The sequence below is a fragment of the Morone saxatilis genome, unplaced genomic scaffold (assembly GCF_004916995.1).
Source record: "Morone saxatilis isolate NCDOM2014 unplaced genomic scaffold, NCSU_SB_2.0 Contig8, whole genome shotgun sequence".
NCBI classification, from domain to species: Eukaryota; Metazoa; Chordata; class Actinopteri; family Moronidae; genus Morone; species Morone saxatilis.
This window is the reverse complement of record NW_023340257.1, coordinates 24609681-24624589: the sequence shown is the minus strand read 5'-3', so window position 1 is coordinate 24624589 and position 14909 is coordinate 24609681. Positions and strand designations below refer to the sequence as shown.

Below are 14909 nucleotides of genomic sequence, written 5' to 3'. Positions count from 1 at the left end.
AAATATATATCAACAAATAGAATAATTTCACACTGATTTAAGGCTAGCAGGGATCTAATTGGTGCAGCCAAAAAGTGAACTAGACCAGACCAGACCAGACTGCTGTCTGGATTCCACAGCTAGCTTCCTGATGCTTTGATGCTTTGATGTCCACTCAGACATTTAAGGTTTCCGGACTGGCAACTGTTTTCAAACACATTTAATATCCATCAACCAGTCACCATGGAGAGCTAATGCGAACTATAAAAACAGAAATTCTGCCGGCAGGAACCAGTGAAGCTGAGTGTGTGTAGCCACAGCTATAATACACAAGTGATTCACACAGAATGCTTAAATGGTTTGGTTGTATTAAAATGGCCTCTGTTGCTCTTTTGTGCACAGAGTTGCGAAGCTACAATGTGGAAGGCAACTTTGAGGACTACAGTGTATCCACAGTAACTTGGTTGGTTATATAAACAGCAGCACAGGGCAGAGCCTAGACAGTATCATCATTGAAAGGAATGATTCATTTAACTGAGCAGAACCTCTTCTCCTGGTCAGTTTACCATTAGTCCATCAGCAGCACAACTCTGCCAGGAATCACTTGGCTTTCCATCACCGTGGCCCCCAGCAAGCTCATTCCTCGCAGTCCTGCCTTCATGTGATCGCTTTTTTAACAGCCTCAGCTTAGGTATGTGTTCGTGTGCTTGTATGCTTGTGTGCGTGTATTTGTGTCTGCGCAAGGGAGAAAGCCCATCTGTGTGTTTGAATATGTGCGTGTAGAGTGTCAGCGTGGATGTCGTGCCTGTTTGGGTGGGTTGTAGGTATCTGGTATCGAGGAGGTCACAGGAACACATAACACGCATTCACTGCTGACCAGCCGTCAGTGTGTGAGCCACAGAGGAGCAGGGACAGGCATTAGTGGAATAGAACAAGTTTTGGAGAGATAGACCCTTTACACATGAAGTGATACGCTCTTAAGTGATGAGAATGGAGACGTCTAAACCATCCCACTGACTCACTGCAGTGATAATGAGATATATCTAACACAGCGGATCTCATTTTGAGACTATAATCATTTGTTTCATTGTTAGATAAATGACTGTAATATCTGCTGTTGAACACTGAGCAGGTCCAGGATGTTTTTATGTTATGAAATCTACAAATGAAAAATTGAATGATGAAAGAAATTAATTAATGGTGCTTGTGGTACATAATGAAAAAAATTAGGATTCTGGTAAATTTTTAATTTTTAATTCAGCTCATGTTAAACTATCGGGACTCATTTTGTTTGACAAGCAAATTCAGTTTTGTCACGCACTCGTCAAACAGAGATGTTCAGCTTGTCGTGTTGAGATCAAGGCTTTCCAGCTATTATTTTTGTGCTGAGTGACTGACATTGTATCAGCAGCAACAACAGGTGCAACCACTACACTGCTGTACTGATGGCCTGAAAGTGGCAGTCAGAGCACAAATGAGCAGTCGTCACCGCTGTGTTTCATTAACCTACAGCAGACAGGTTACAGTGACAGTAATGTGCTGTCATTTGTAAATGTAAAAAGGAATCTAGTTATTTATCAAAGTGGTAGTTTTCAGTTATAAAACATGTCTTTTTTAAATCAAAATATTCAGTTTTCTGAGCACTGTAGTCACAGAATATTTCAGTTTAAGAAAAAAATCTCGTACAGTGAGACTCATGGAGGTTTGCCCCTGACAGCAGCTTTAAACTGCAGTTCTGTGACAGACAGACAGACTGCAGCAGGTGGAGGAGGCAGCCCTCCCTGGACGGAGCAGAGGAATGGAGGGATGGCAAAGGAGAGGAGGAGGAGGAGGAGAAGTTGAAGATTTGAAATGCCTCGCAGCCCAGTCTTATTATAGATGCAACTCAAACATCTGCAGGCCTCCACACGCCTGATGACATGCCCCAATCATCATGGACCCTCAGCCTTCAGCATGATGTACGTACAAAATCCAAAATTCATAAACAACTGCTGAATATATATCACGACTTGTAATCTCTACACTGTAAAACCAGATGAGTTAGTTTAACTCAGCAATTTAAGCATGAAAAATATTTGATTTGAACTTGAGTAACTCAAGTATTTATTATTAAGGTAACTTTGGTAAGTTAATTGTACCAAATTCATTCAGTTAATTAAACTTAAAACTTATTTATTTATCTGAATAAAGTAAGACTACCTTTAATGCATCACCTTTATAAAAACACTTGAATTGAATTTATTCAGTTTTCTTCTACTAAAGCAAATTATTACATTACCTACTACGACAAAACAGCTAGCGTATGATAAGAAACAATTAATCAACTATCAAAATTGGTAGCCAATTAATTTTGGGGCTATGGAACAAAGTGGAATTAAATCACCAACACTTATAATACTGCACAAATGTAAGTGCACTCAAAACAACTGAGTTATTCCTTCAAATTATTGGGGAGTTGATTTGATTCTTTTTCGACATAATTATCTCAAAACCATTCGCCACTGAATCCACTTCATAACAGCCGCTGGAATCCCTTTATGTTCGCTGTTGGTTGAAAGCGAATGTAGTGCTAGACCATGAAAAAAGTCCAAAGGGCTTGTGAAAAGCAGATTTCATCTCAAAGGAAAAATAAATGAAAAAGAATAACAAGTAAACAGTTGCTTACTTAGGTTGCCAAGTTGTTTGTATTGCAGTGGCACAGATCAACATCAAACATACACACATCCAGTCTGGGTGAGACTGTGCCAGCACTGAACACACAGGCCCCAAATCTGATCAAAGTGCTCTGTGCCAACAACCGAGTCAAAATGACAAAAATATCCAAGAGGCTGAATAAAAGCACGAGTTTGCTTTCTGTCTGGAGTTCTGTCCTCCCCTAGACTATTTGCAAACAAATTATTTTCTAGTGATTCTATTCATAAATTAAAATTATTAATCACCAGTGAAATCTGTCTAAATCCTAATCCCAATAATGTCGTGTGTAAGAGGCAGATATGTAACTATGCAGTCTCAGTTCTCGCTGCCTGACTCACGAGGGGCTCTGAATTTGAAGATCAGAGAACAAACCAGAAAGCTAAAGAGCTTGTTGGTGCTGTCAGCCAGTCTGCAGTTTGTCTAGCAGGAGCTGGATTAAGTTGTCTCAAGTAGACTTGATAATGCGGGCGGGTTTGTTAGCGTGGTCATAGAGTGGAAAAAACAGCTTAAACACGGTCTGACAGCCCTTTCAACTTCAGCCCTGCAGTCTGTGCAAAAGGCTCAGTTACAACAAGATGAGTAATGCCTTTCTACTTCCCATATCAGTTTTACATTTCATCATTCTTTATGAAAGCGTGCTGGAACAAGGAATTAAGCACATTTACATATTTACACCAAGAAGCTGCACGGCTGCAACGTTTCTCTGTTAGTGAGGAGCAGCAGTCCACCAATCTAACTCATGTGGGCAGAGCCATGCCACCAAGCTAAAATGTGTATTGTTGCAATAAATGGTTAAAATCTTGAAGGGAGTGTCCCGATACCTTATGAGCATTTTGTCAACTTTATGGTTAAGGCAGCTTTAATCAGTATTTTTAATATAACAATGTATCAAATGACGATGTGAAAGAGGTTGCTTGTAGTGAACCTACAGAGAATTATCAGCAGCTCCCCTCATCTTCACGGAGCTTCATCGTCAGTTCCAGGTCATTTTTCATCTGTCCAGCCACCACTTTACTGTTTTGATTCCCTCTCGTGTCCTCATAGTGTTGTTTTTGGCAGTTATTTTTCAGCTAAAAAGCTCTAAAACCTCTTTAGCAGCCACCATTGTTGTTTTCAAGCACAGACTCACTTCTCACACACACTGAAGCCGTGGATCATGCTGTAGCTGCCAGTAGTTCCTCACAGGACGCTGATCGGTCTGAACCACTATGGTTTGGGGCTGGTATAATGGGATTCTTGTGTGGTCTCGCGATCTTGTGAGTCCAGGAGTTTGTAGAGACCAAAAACTAGCTAAAATAGAGCGAATATTCAGCATTATATTCACCAGGTGGATCTGCTAACTTCCAGTTTAGCTCTCTGCTAACTTTAATGGGGATAACATGATTTAATGGTGTGGCTCTTCTAGATTTTCAAATTGTTATCGGACCAAATGGATAGATAAACGAGTCATTTTGCTCAAAATAATGTATCCACAGCTGTATCTTTCACGATGTAAGCTGGCAAAATGTCTTTTGGGGCCAGTGTGCATCACGTGACGCCATTGCTGTAATTACACGGTTTGGCCACAATCTCAAAATGACTTCAAAGCCCAGTGCTCTTCCTGGGGGGCTTGCTCTACATCCTCACTTTCCACCTCACTAAAAGGCACACTACTTCCTGTATTGGCACAATGGCATATGGTTATTCGGAGGGACACCAACCGTTGTGTGTGTAAGGTCACACTCTTTGTACACACAAACATCCAGCTTGTCTTGGTAACACAACAATGGTACGCTACTTTGTTCAAACAACTGCAAGACGTCACATACTCCAGTCTCAGAACCAATGCCCTCTTTCTGACGAGGACAGTCTCTTTGAAAGCAGGGTAGCGGTGACCCCTCGGACCGGTCAGGGAATGTGATGGTGTGCTGTGAGCTGAATACCTTTTGTTGTCCTGCACTGTCCCGCTCTGACTTACGGCAGCAGCCTTGTGAAACTGACTCTGCTGCTCTAATCCTGTTCAGAGTCTGCTCTAAGCCCATTAGAGATGGACAAGTTAATGATGTTATAGTTGGCTCAGTATTGGAAGGACTGGAGCATCAGGTGTCAGCCCAAAGAAAACAACCACCTATCTGCCCTTTAAAAAGCTGATAACATTTCTTTAACATAACACAGTGCAGCAGTGATGCAGCACATGAGAGACAGCTGAGGATGTGAGTTTGTGATTTATTTGTGGACTAAGGTATTATCAGTCAGGCCAGATATTGACAAAAATAGGTTTCTCCTCACGTACCTACATTAGAGGAAACACACAGAGGAAATACCGCAACACCATTTCACAACTGGGGGCAGTCTGACTACGTAACACAAACCTTATTGGATCTAATTTTAGGACAATCACAAGACCAGAGAAGGGAAACTGTTTCTATTCAAAACACAATACTGACTCTAAATACTATACAAACACAGTGAAATGTAGAAATCAGCATCACTAGTTCCTTCTGAAAGAGAAGATTTCTGAACACAGGCCACACATCCATGAATTAAACCATATTTTACCACACTTTCCCAGACCTCTATGTCTATTAATTTATCGTATGTAAGTAGCCAGAGCACAATATTTACATACCATTTGGAAAATAATGCTTCTAAGACATATGCTAACATACAGTATGTATTGTCCATGCATTCACATGAGAATCCAGAGTCCCAAACACGTGGAGACTGATATCAATTGGGAAAGATCAATTAGACAGTATTTAATATATGACAGTATTTATTGTCTATCTGAAAACAGAATGACAGCATCGTGATAATCTTTAAAGAGCAGCATCCAGGAACATGGACACAGAGATGATTGGACAGATATGATGATGTAAGAATTTGTGTATGAGTCAGCGTGGGGACAGCAGAGAAAAAAGCAAAAAGGTGAAATGTGACAGAAAAGAACCTCAAAAGAAACAATGTGGTTGTAAGGTTGCTGTAATTTGTAGTTGTAAATACATAGAAACTGCAAATGAAACCGGAATGAAAAACATTACTGAAAGACAAGAGGGAGAGGTTTTCAGTGTGTTTGTGTAAATGGAGCACCAGCGGGAGATCATTTAATTGATTTTCTTTCATTTTTCCCGGAGACGAATGAAACACCGTCCAATCATGATTATGTCACAGCATCTCCATGGCAACGTCTGCAGAAGACTGAGCCTCTGAGATGAGAGGGTTGACGCCAGCGCCAAACACATGTTGGCAGCGTACAGTCAGCATGAATGGACGACATCAAAGATAGATTACAGTTAAAGGATCACTTCACCCATTTTCCTACTTAACCACTATCAGCAGTCATTCAGATAGGCTAGTTGTGGTGCTATTTGCAAAAGTTCGGGGGTTTCTGTCTCCACCAACAATGAACAATGAAAGTGAGAAGAATTTCCCATCTGTCAACAGTTTATATGAGAGACTTTTTATTAGTAACTGCAGTAAAACTGTTTACAGTGAGGTCTGGGTATTATCTAAACTAACAATGACATTGTTTTTGGAAGGACAGTGGTTCAGTCTCACAGATAAACTGAGCCTGTGCAACCAGTTATATAATGTCTTTTAAAGGTTTTTATGGAAAGATGATGAAAATATGCTGTTGGTTGCATTATGGGAAATGTAGCCCATTGTTTTCATCTGTCGCTTGTGCATCCAATCCAACAGCTTTATGGAAGTGCAGTGCTAAATCCATGGAGTACCCCTGTTGTGGCTATGAACTGCTGTCAGTCATTATAGCAGCTGACATAACTGATATTTAGTTGTTTTATTATACAGTAATATAAGCTTCATGGTGGTCAAATCGGAGTCTGCTGTAGAACTGAGTAATGTTCAGAACAAAATAAGACTACTGATGTACAAGTAAGGGACAAACCAAGCCACAGTATATCAAGGATAAACATTCGTGCTTCAGTTCCACGTTCCACTTCAACAGACATGAAGCTGCAGGTGCAAGAAATAACACATGAGTACATAGCAAATGGCAATATTTTTATATTGCATATTAGGTCAGTAAGTACTCTGAGAGGATGTGGGTCTTTAAGGGATTTGTGGAAACAGTGAGGGAACCACACAGATTTCCTGCCTCGCAGTGACGATAAGAATAGTCGTCGTTCATTCACAGGATCCAACAACAACATGATATTGTGCTTCTGATCTAGCTGCTGTTAGCACAGTAATCACAGTTCCATCATTAGTGATGCTCAGTGCTGCTGCTACTGCCAGAGAATCCAAAGGAAACAGAGGATTTATCAGTTTTTGTTGTGATATTGTGTTTGAATCCAAAGATGTAGACGCCTGACAAGCTTCAGTGAATTACTATGTACTTGTTAGTGTCTGAATATTTACTATTCAAACATTGATTACCTGTGTCTGTCTACAGTAAAGAGAGCAACAGTGTGAAAGCAAAAAGGGGTTACCTGCTACAACTACTACAACACCACCTCTTTGACAGTCATGCAGTGTGGAACTTGAAGGAAATGTTTGGTAGGTGAATGTGAGCATTCATAATTAGACAAAGTGTGCCGCCCCACTTTGGCTGGAGAATAAAGAGAAAGCCTGTGGAGCTCAGTGGCTACAGCATGGCACTGACACTGCCAGAGCTTTGACTCCCACTGTGGCCATCCGAGCCGAACGTTGAGGAAGTGTTGCTGCTGTGAGCCTCCGAAGATAAAAGCATCCACCAAACAGCATAATGTCCAACCCATTCAAGATCAGCGAGATAGATCCCAGGGTGTCTCCTGGCTGTTTGAGACATCAGATGGACAAAACAAGACAAACCTGCTGGCGTAAACTTCTGGACAGGAAATGCCTCCATGTAAACAGGAAACAGAGATTTTTTGACAGATATACTTATCACATGGTGAGAGACACACATGGTTCTGGTCATTTCAGGGTACAAAACTGATTATAAACTGCTTCTCAGTTTGGGGAATAAATATATTTCAGTAGTATCTCAAATATGACATGACATGTGCTCTAAAGTCATTTGTTTACACAAGTCTTCCTTCCTGAAAAATCCTCTCGGCTCTCTGTGTATACTGAGGGAAGTTCACCCTTGAACGTACGTCAAGCAGTGTTTCCTCATGAGGACTCCCTCCTAAATGCCCAATCAACTCTTGACCCTACTTCCTGGTCTAAAATTTACCACACCCACAACCGCAACCACCATGTCGCCAGGAAACTGCTATCATCATCCATCACTTTATTTTTGACGTCATTTACTCCCAGATCATGGATACACACTCAAATTAAACCTGTTGCTGCACATCTTCCAGAGCAGCGAGTTACCTCAAAATAACAGAGATGTCTTAGAGCGTCCACAATAACAAAATGCCGCAAGAGTTTGACACCTCAGATTTTATTTGTAGCATCAGAATTGTTCCTGTGATCCCAGTGACAGTTTGTACCCACAGAATTAGTGCAGAGTTCAGTTACTGGCCTCCATTCCAGCTGGAGCAAAGAGGGGTTTGGCAGCTGCCATTACTACTGGATGATACAGAGACATCAACAATGTTAACAACCATATGGACAAACATATTAAAGCATGCACTAATGGGCTCAAAGTGAACGAAGATGGAAAAGCCTATAAAAATATGCTGCCAAGCTTCTGTACATACAATTAACTTGTGAAAAGGATTCATTCAGGGAGCAAATTATTATAACAATAACAAAAGATCTTAAGGCAGAATTGCAGCAGCAGGCGAGAGATGAGAAACTTTGATTTTACAGTTCATTAGAAGACATGATTAGTGTATCTGACAACAACAGAATGAATTAATACAGCGGCGGCTCTGCCATTTTGTCAAATTGTCAATGGACCATGTAGCTCACAGCTGACTATGTTAGGGCTGTCACGTTCATTGGAATTTCTGTACCACTTAGCTGACACTGCAAAAGCTTGAACTTCATATTGAATTTAGGCTCAGTGCTTTCACAGAAGTATAAGAAGCCTCTACACGTCATCTCTTGGATTCAGTTGGACTCAACAGCAGAAAAGAGTAAAACCTGAACTAGTGGAGATGTGTTTCAAGGAGCTAAATGGGAATATATGTTGACAACAAAGGCAAAAACACATAACCAGCATAACAAGTTCTTGGAAAGCAGAATCTGCCTTTTAGATGAGTTTGGTATTATCAAGAAAGTTTGATATAATAGCACTAATATCTGTTACCCAAAAATGACCCAGTGCTTGCATTATGTAACCCAGTGCTACAGAGCGGGTGTGTTTTGGCTACAGCAGCCTCTGAACCCACTTTGGGCCATAATACATACCAGGCTGGTATGTAAGCTCTGCGGTGGAGCTGGAATTGAGGGGCAAACAGATCCTATGACCATCACACTGCAGCTGTCGCTGGTGTGTAACATTAAGACAGGGGCTATTTGAAATGGCTGCGTTCTGCCACTAGCAGCTCTGTCAGCTCTGCTCTGCAGCACAAAGCCATTTAAAACTTATTTTTGCCTGGGGCGTGCTGTTATTCTGATAAACTAGAGTTTAGGTGCTTTTCTCTAAATGTTTCTTGAGGTGTTGTCCGGTGCTGGAGACCCCACCCTTCTGGCACTCCTTAAGGTTTAAATAAATGCTATGAATAATTTTCAAGTGTTATTTGACCCAGGTCTCATTACAAAACACTCTCTTAAACTTGGACTCATAGTGACATGCCACGCTGCAAATAGTTACCGTAAACCTCAGTGAATACTCAAGTGTTTATAACCAGCAACTGGCATGTTGGAATAAACACAAGCGGCAGCTGTCTTGCTAAAACTGTCTTTGCATTTAAACAGCACTCTATTGTTATGCTCTCCGAAGTCAGCAATGTGGAGTCTGCAGGCTGATACATAAACTATTCTGCATAGCTCTCAGCAAAGCTCTCAGCAGCTCCTGAGCTGCCAAATGTTGAAGCAATATTTGAGAAAATAAAACAAGTTCTCTGGCTGATTTAAAACTAAATTATACAGACACAGGTTGCAGACACAGACCAACAAAGGCATGGCCGCTGAAGATGTTTTAATACTGCTGCTACTCCAGAAAGTGAGTTATCAGTCCCCTTTAACCATGACTTTTAACACCTGCATTCCACTCTGCACAGAGCGACACACAGAGAGCCTTCAGGTATCAGCAGAGTGCTCTGTGTCACCAGCACAGACTTTATTAAACCACATCCAGCCTACCTTAATTCTCAGCCTCAGCGTGCCTCTTCCAGCGGTTCAAAGGTGACAGACCTCCACCTGCAGCAGCACAGCTTAAATCTCAGCCTCTCTCTCTTTTCTTAATCTTCCTACGACTCCCTTTATCTCACGTTCACTTCCTGTCTGTCCTCAGCTGCTCTCCTTCACTGTTTCATGTTGTCGTTGTTGGTATTTTGAATATTTTCCCCCTCTCTCTGTCTAAGGTCTTTGCCCCTTGTCACCAGCCAGCCTGTTGCTCCCCTCACTGAAGCCTCAGGCCTGGACCAGGTCCATGGCATCTCTAGGACGAACGCATCCAGCTGCCTGATTGGTCAGAGGGCAGAGAGATGCCCCCATATTAGGGCAGAAACAGGCGGGGCTGCGATAAAGGAGGGAGGAGAAGAAGATAACAAAGTTTGTAACATAGTAGACTGACTGTCTGAGCAGTGAGACTACTGACTGTCTCTCTCTCTGACTCTGAGATGCCAGCAGCATGTCTCCACGCAGAAAGCAGAAAACCTTTTTACAGTTTTATAAAATCCATCATTATGTGTGTCAAAGGAGATCTGTCAGTCTGATGATTCACACACCAAAAGTAGCACTAGGTGAGTTGTATTATCTCAAAGCTGGTAAATGAGAATTTGTTGCTGCTCTAAAACAAATACGTACATTGATTTTAAATGATCTGAGGTCTTCTTCCTCTTTTGCAGGAGATCAACACAATTATCAGGGAAATAACTACAGAGACTCCTTTACCCTGTTTCCAGGAGGAATATAAAGTGATAAAGTAGTGAAAGCTGTATATAGACCTGGCTACATCAGCAATATCCAGTTTTTAAAACGTTGACTACAGGCTATAAAATAAAAGCTCAAAGGTCAGTCTTGCTACTTTGGATAATGCTCCTCCTCATCTACTATCTCACCGTATACTGCTGAGTTTGCATGAAACGCCGGAGTGATTGATCTGCCATTAAGTCCTGATCACTTAATATGCAAGGCGACCAGTGGGACAGTTTCCAAAAATGATGTGATATCCTCTGCTCATGGTGATAAAGGACCCTTGAATAAAGCTCGTGCATGTTATGTCACATGGGTTTTCTTTCCAGGAAGTTGTCTGTTGGTGGTTTAGATGTCTGTATCCTAGCTGAAGGATGTAACTTCAAACACAGAATCCAAAATAAACCAGAAAACAGACTCTAATAAAATCCCGACGGTCTCTAAATGCCTGGATGAACTTTCCAACAAGTGCTGTTGTTGGGAAGTTATTTTTATCCCAAATGGCTGAAAATAGGAACAGCAGGCCTTAGATCTCATTTTAGAGAAAGTGTGACGTTTCCTTTCAGGGGAGCAGCTGCTGTTGTGAGCTGAATGATGTGTGTGTGTGTGTGTGTGTGTGTGTGTGTGTGTCTGCTTTTTCTCTGTGTATTCCTGTCTGCAGTTCAGCATGTCACTGTGTATCTGCCTGTATGTCTGTGTATGTCTCTGATTGTTTCCCTCTCGGTATTTACAGATGATCTGTAGTAAAACAACTGGCTGCAAAGCTGAGGTAAATATTAGAAGGTTTAGACGTGCCGGACAGCGAGCCAAAGTCCTGTGATTAGGAGATTATGAAACAACGGACCCCCTGGTGGAAAATGTAACATGTAAAAAAGGCCCCCCCACCCATTTTACATAGGAGCAAGACACCCAGACTGAAAGAGAAACTACAAATTACATAGGTGATTTGTAGTTTCTCTTTGTGGTCATACTGCATCTCTTTGTGTCTCTTTCAGTGACACTCTGCAGGCTCAGGGCCTAGTTGTATGACACTTTCTTGATCCCCGTAGCTAAATCCTCTTCCTCTAAAACGTGGTAAGAGGTCACACAGTGAGCTGAGTGGGTTTCAGTGTCTTACTCAAGGACACCTCAGCGTGGTGGATGCCGGACAACATGAGGGCCTGATCCACGGTTAAACCCATACATAGGCCACTGTATCCAGGCACATATTCAGCAGCTGCCACCCAGAGAAAGTATTCACGCTGGCACTAACGAACAAAGTAAGACTGACACAACTTCACGCTCACTGAGGTGAAATGAAGAGGCGTTCACTCCAGCGGAAGTAATTAAACAAAAGTTAAAGTGTAACTGACACTGTAAAGTCAATTCCAAACACTGTATCAAGTATCAAGCATCGCTGCCTGCAGATTCTACAACCAAAGTAATTATTAAGCTGGAAAATTATGTTAAAAATAATATTACATATTAATGAAGAAGTTAGTAATTCAGTGTTAAAGAAAGAAAAAAGAAGCTGTTAATGGCACTGGCAGCCAATCTTTGGAACAAAGTGATTAATACACAGCATTATTTAATGCACACTGCACACTGATGCTGGTTTCAGTCATCCTGCCCTCTCATTCAGGACATATTGGTTGTTTATGGTCTATGTAAATGCATGGATAAGTAATACAAGCAGCAGAGAAGGAGGAATGCTTCTTGGCTGCAGTGAGCACATTAATAGACAATAAGGACAGATTTATCACTCCTGTCCAGCTTGCTTCTTGCCCCAGCATGCGGCAACCTTCAGGATGGAGTTGGGTGGAGCCAAGTGACTAATTGCATGAGGGTAAAAATAGTAAAGATGTCCCTTGTCCCACCCTGACAACTAAACTAAACAAAAATAAAATAATGCTAAATAGTGCAGATTTGCAAGCTTTCTCTGATATATTTCCGTTTAAATTGAATCACTATTAGTACCTGGGGCGGGATTATTATTATTTGTTAATTTGCAGCCCTGGTCAAAACTGCACTGCATGTCCCTCCCTCCTCTTAGTTTTGTTTTACATGTTAGCTGGACAACTTACAGCTCTGTTATTCTAATAAGTCCATGAAGTTTGTTGTCCTCTCATAATTCACCAAACTACAGCCTGGGCATAGGTCTGATTATCATAACATAAAAGCAGTTTTTTGCAGCTCTGCTTTGTTATGAAATGGACACTGTTGCACAATATACATTTTAAAATTTGAACTGTGCCTTGAGATTTTCCATTATTTATTAGGTTTGATTTTGATTTTTTTTTTTAAATCACATTTTCTTTCTTTAAAGAATTTCACCTATTTTGTTAAATTTCAATTTAGTACTGTAAGAGCTTAAAATATATAGACCCACATCACCTGACTTCCATAATGAACCAAAATACTGCATAGGTGTGCAGATCCTTTAAGCCTCAAGCCAGACCCTGGGGGTTTATAGGCCACAGTCAACTGCCTCTGCCACCCAACCCGTAACCTCGCCATGGACCCATTAAAGCACCATCCAGCCCCTACAGCCCTACAGATGAGCGATGGATGTGTCTCTTGCCAGCGAGCCGTGCAGATGGGGTGGTAGGGGGGAGATGCTGTCAGCACAGATCAGGCAGCCAGCACTGTGTCAGCTAACATGGTCATTGTTGCACTCCAGCTCCCACACAAAGCCAGGATTTAGGCATGGGAGAGGCCTGGGACCCTGAAACTAGGGTTGGGCTGGATAGGGGAGGGATGGAGGGTGAGAGAGATGGATAGAGAGATAGAGAGGGGGGAGACCTGTATGCATATTACTGTTGTGGGTACTAATTCATTTTTGGTGATTTTTTATGTTTTTACTTAAAGTATTTCATGCTCTTTTATGAAAGTATCATAATCAAGTTCAAATCCACGTTTCTTTTTCCCTTTTGTACATTTTCACCAGACAGCAGTTACATGCGATGGCATACAGTATGTGATATCATATCATACAGTAACTGGGCACAGGGATCTGTAAATGATGTGTTTTTGTGATGGGTGGGAGTGAGGATGGTCAGGAGAGACAGACAGGGGAGAGCTAAAGGCGGACTAAGGAGGAGCAGAGGGGTGTAGAAGGGTGAGGGAAGGGTGGGATGTGTTGACGGGTGAGGAGGGACAGCTCGGTTGGCATGGGGCACGAGGTCCCACCAGACCAGAGCTATGCCCTCGTCAGCGCTTAAATGGGCCAGGAAACTGGAGCAGGCGGTGTGTGTGTGTGTGTGTGTGTGTGTGTGTGCGTGTGTGCATGCCTTACACTGAAAAACATGCCCGGTCTAAGAGGCGGAGTCTGAGAGGAGGAAGAGAGCTTCTCCCCAGAGGTTATTAACTTCAATTTATGTCTACAAGGTGTCGGTTACAAATGATATATTGTGAGGCTTCAACAGCTTAACAGTTTTACCACGGTAGTAGTGAGTTGTATGTTACTGAACTCTGAACACGATCCAACTTAACAGAGCGATTACACTAAACTCAGGAAGTGGACAACAAGAAAATTTAAATAAAAATACAAACTGTATGATGATTTGCCAGCCTGTTATCCTAAAAACAAACATTTGTCTACGTTGCTCCAAAAACACCAGCTAGTTAAACTATACGTAACCTATTAAATTTACGTCTTACGTGTAACTTAAAGGTCCAGTGTACAGGATTTAGTGGCATCTAGTGGTGTAGCTGCAGATTACAACTCCCTCGCTTTCACCCTCCCCTTCCAAGCGTGAAGGAAAAACTGCGGTGGCCATGAAGCTAACGTCACAATCTAGAGCCAGTGTGTCCGTTCTGAACTACTGTGGCGGGTCAACATGGCGGACCTGACCGAACTGCGACTGTTTCCCTGTTTCTTTTTACCATGACAACGAAGGTCACCTGGTATTTGCATGACAAAACACACCAAGATATTTAGGGCAAAAAACTCGAGGGAGGGTGTGTATTTTTGAAACAACAGGCATTCGGAGCAGTGGGCTTTTGTTTTTGGAATAATGGGCCTTCACAATAATGGGCAGCCCCCAAAAGGGTTGCACTTGTTTGTTCACACTGAAAGTGAAACGAATAGTTGTGTAGTAAGTGAAATAAGAGATCTAGAAATAGAAGATCAATCCCTGGCTCTTTCCTCAGCCCCACACCGCTGACCGGTCATGGCTTGAAATGGGTGTGAATGTCAAAGTTACAGAAATGGTTGGACACAGCGCCCCCTAATCCAACTTTGGAAAGGTGAGGGGGTTTCCAAAGATATTCAACCCTCCACAAACACACACACAGACACA

At 41.9% G+C, this 14909-nt stretch overlaps 1 protein-coding gene across 1 annotated transcript in view; it reads right to left on the bottom strand.

The window, feature by feature from the left end:
• The window catches only part of prx (periaxin), a 29251-nt gene extending 19113 nt beyond the window's left edge, over positions 1 to 10138 (bottom strand). Inside the window, 1 exon segment of the mRNA XM_035679632.1 lies at positions 9856 to 10138. The gene's annotated coding sequence lies outside the window, so the exon portion shown is untranslated.
• Between the last annotated feature and the right edge of the window lie 4771 nt (positions 10139 to 14909).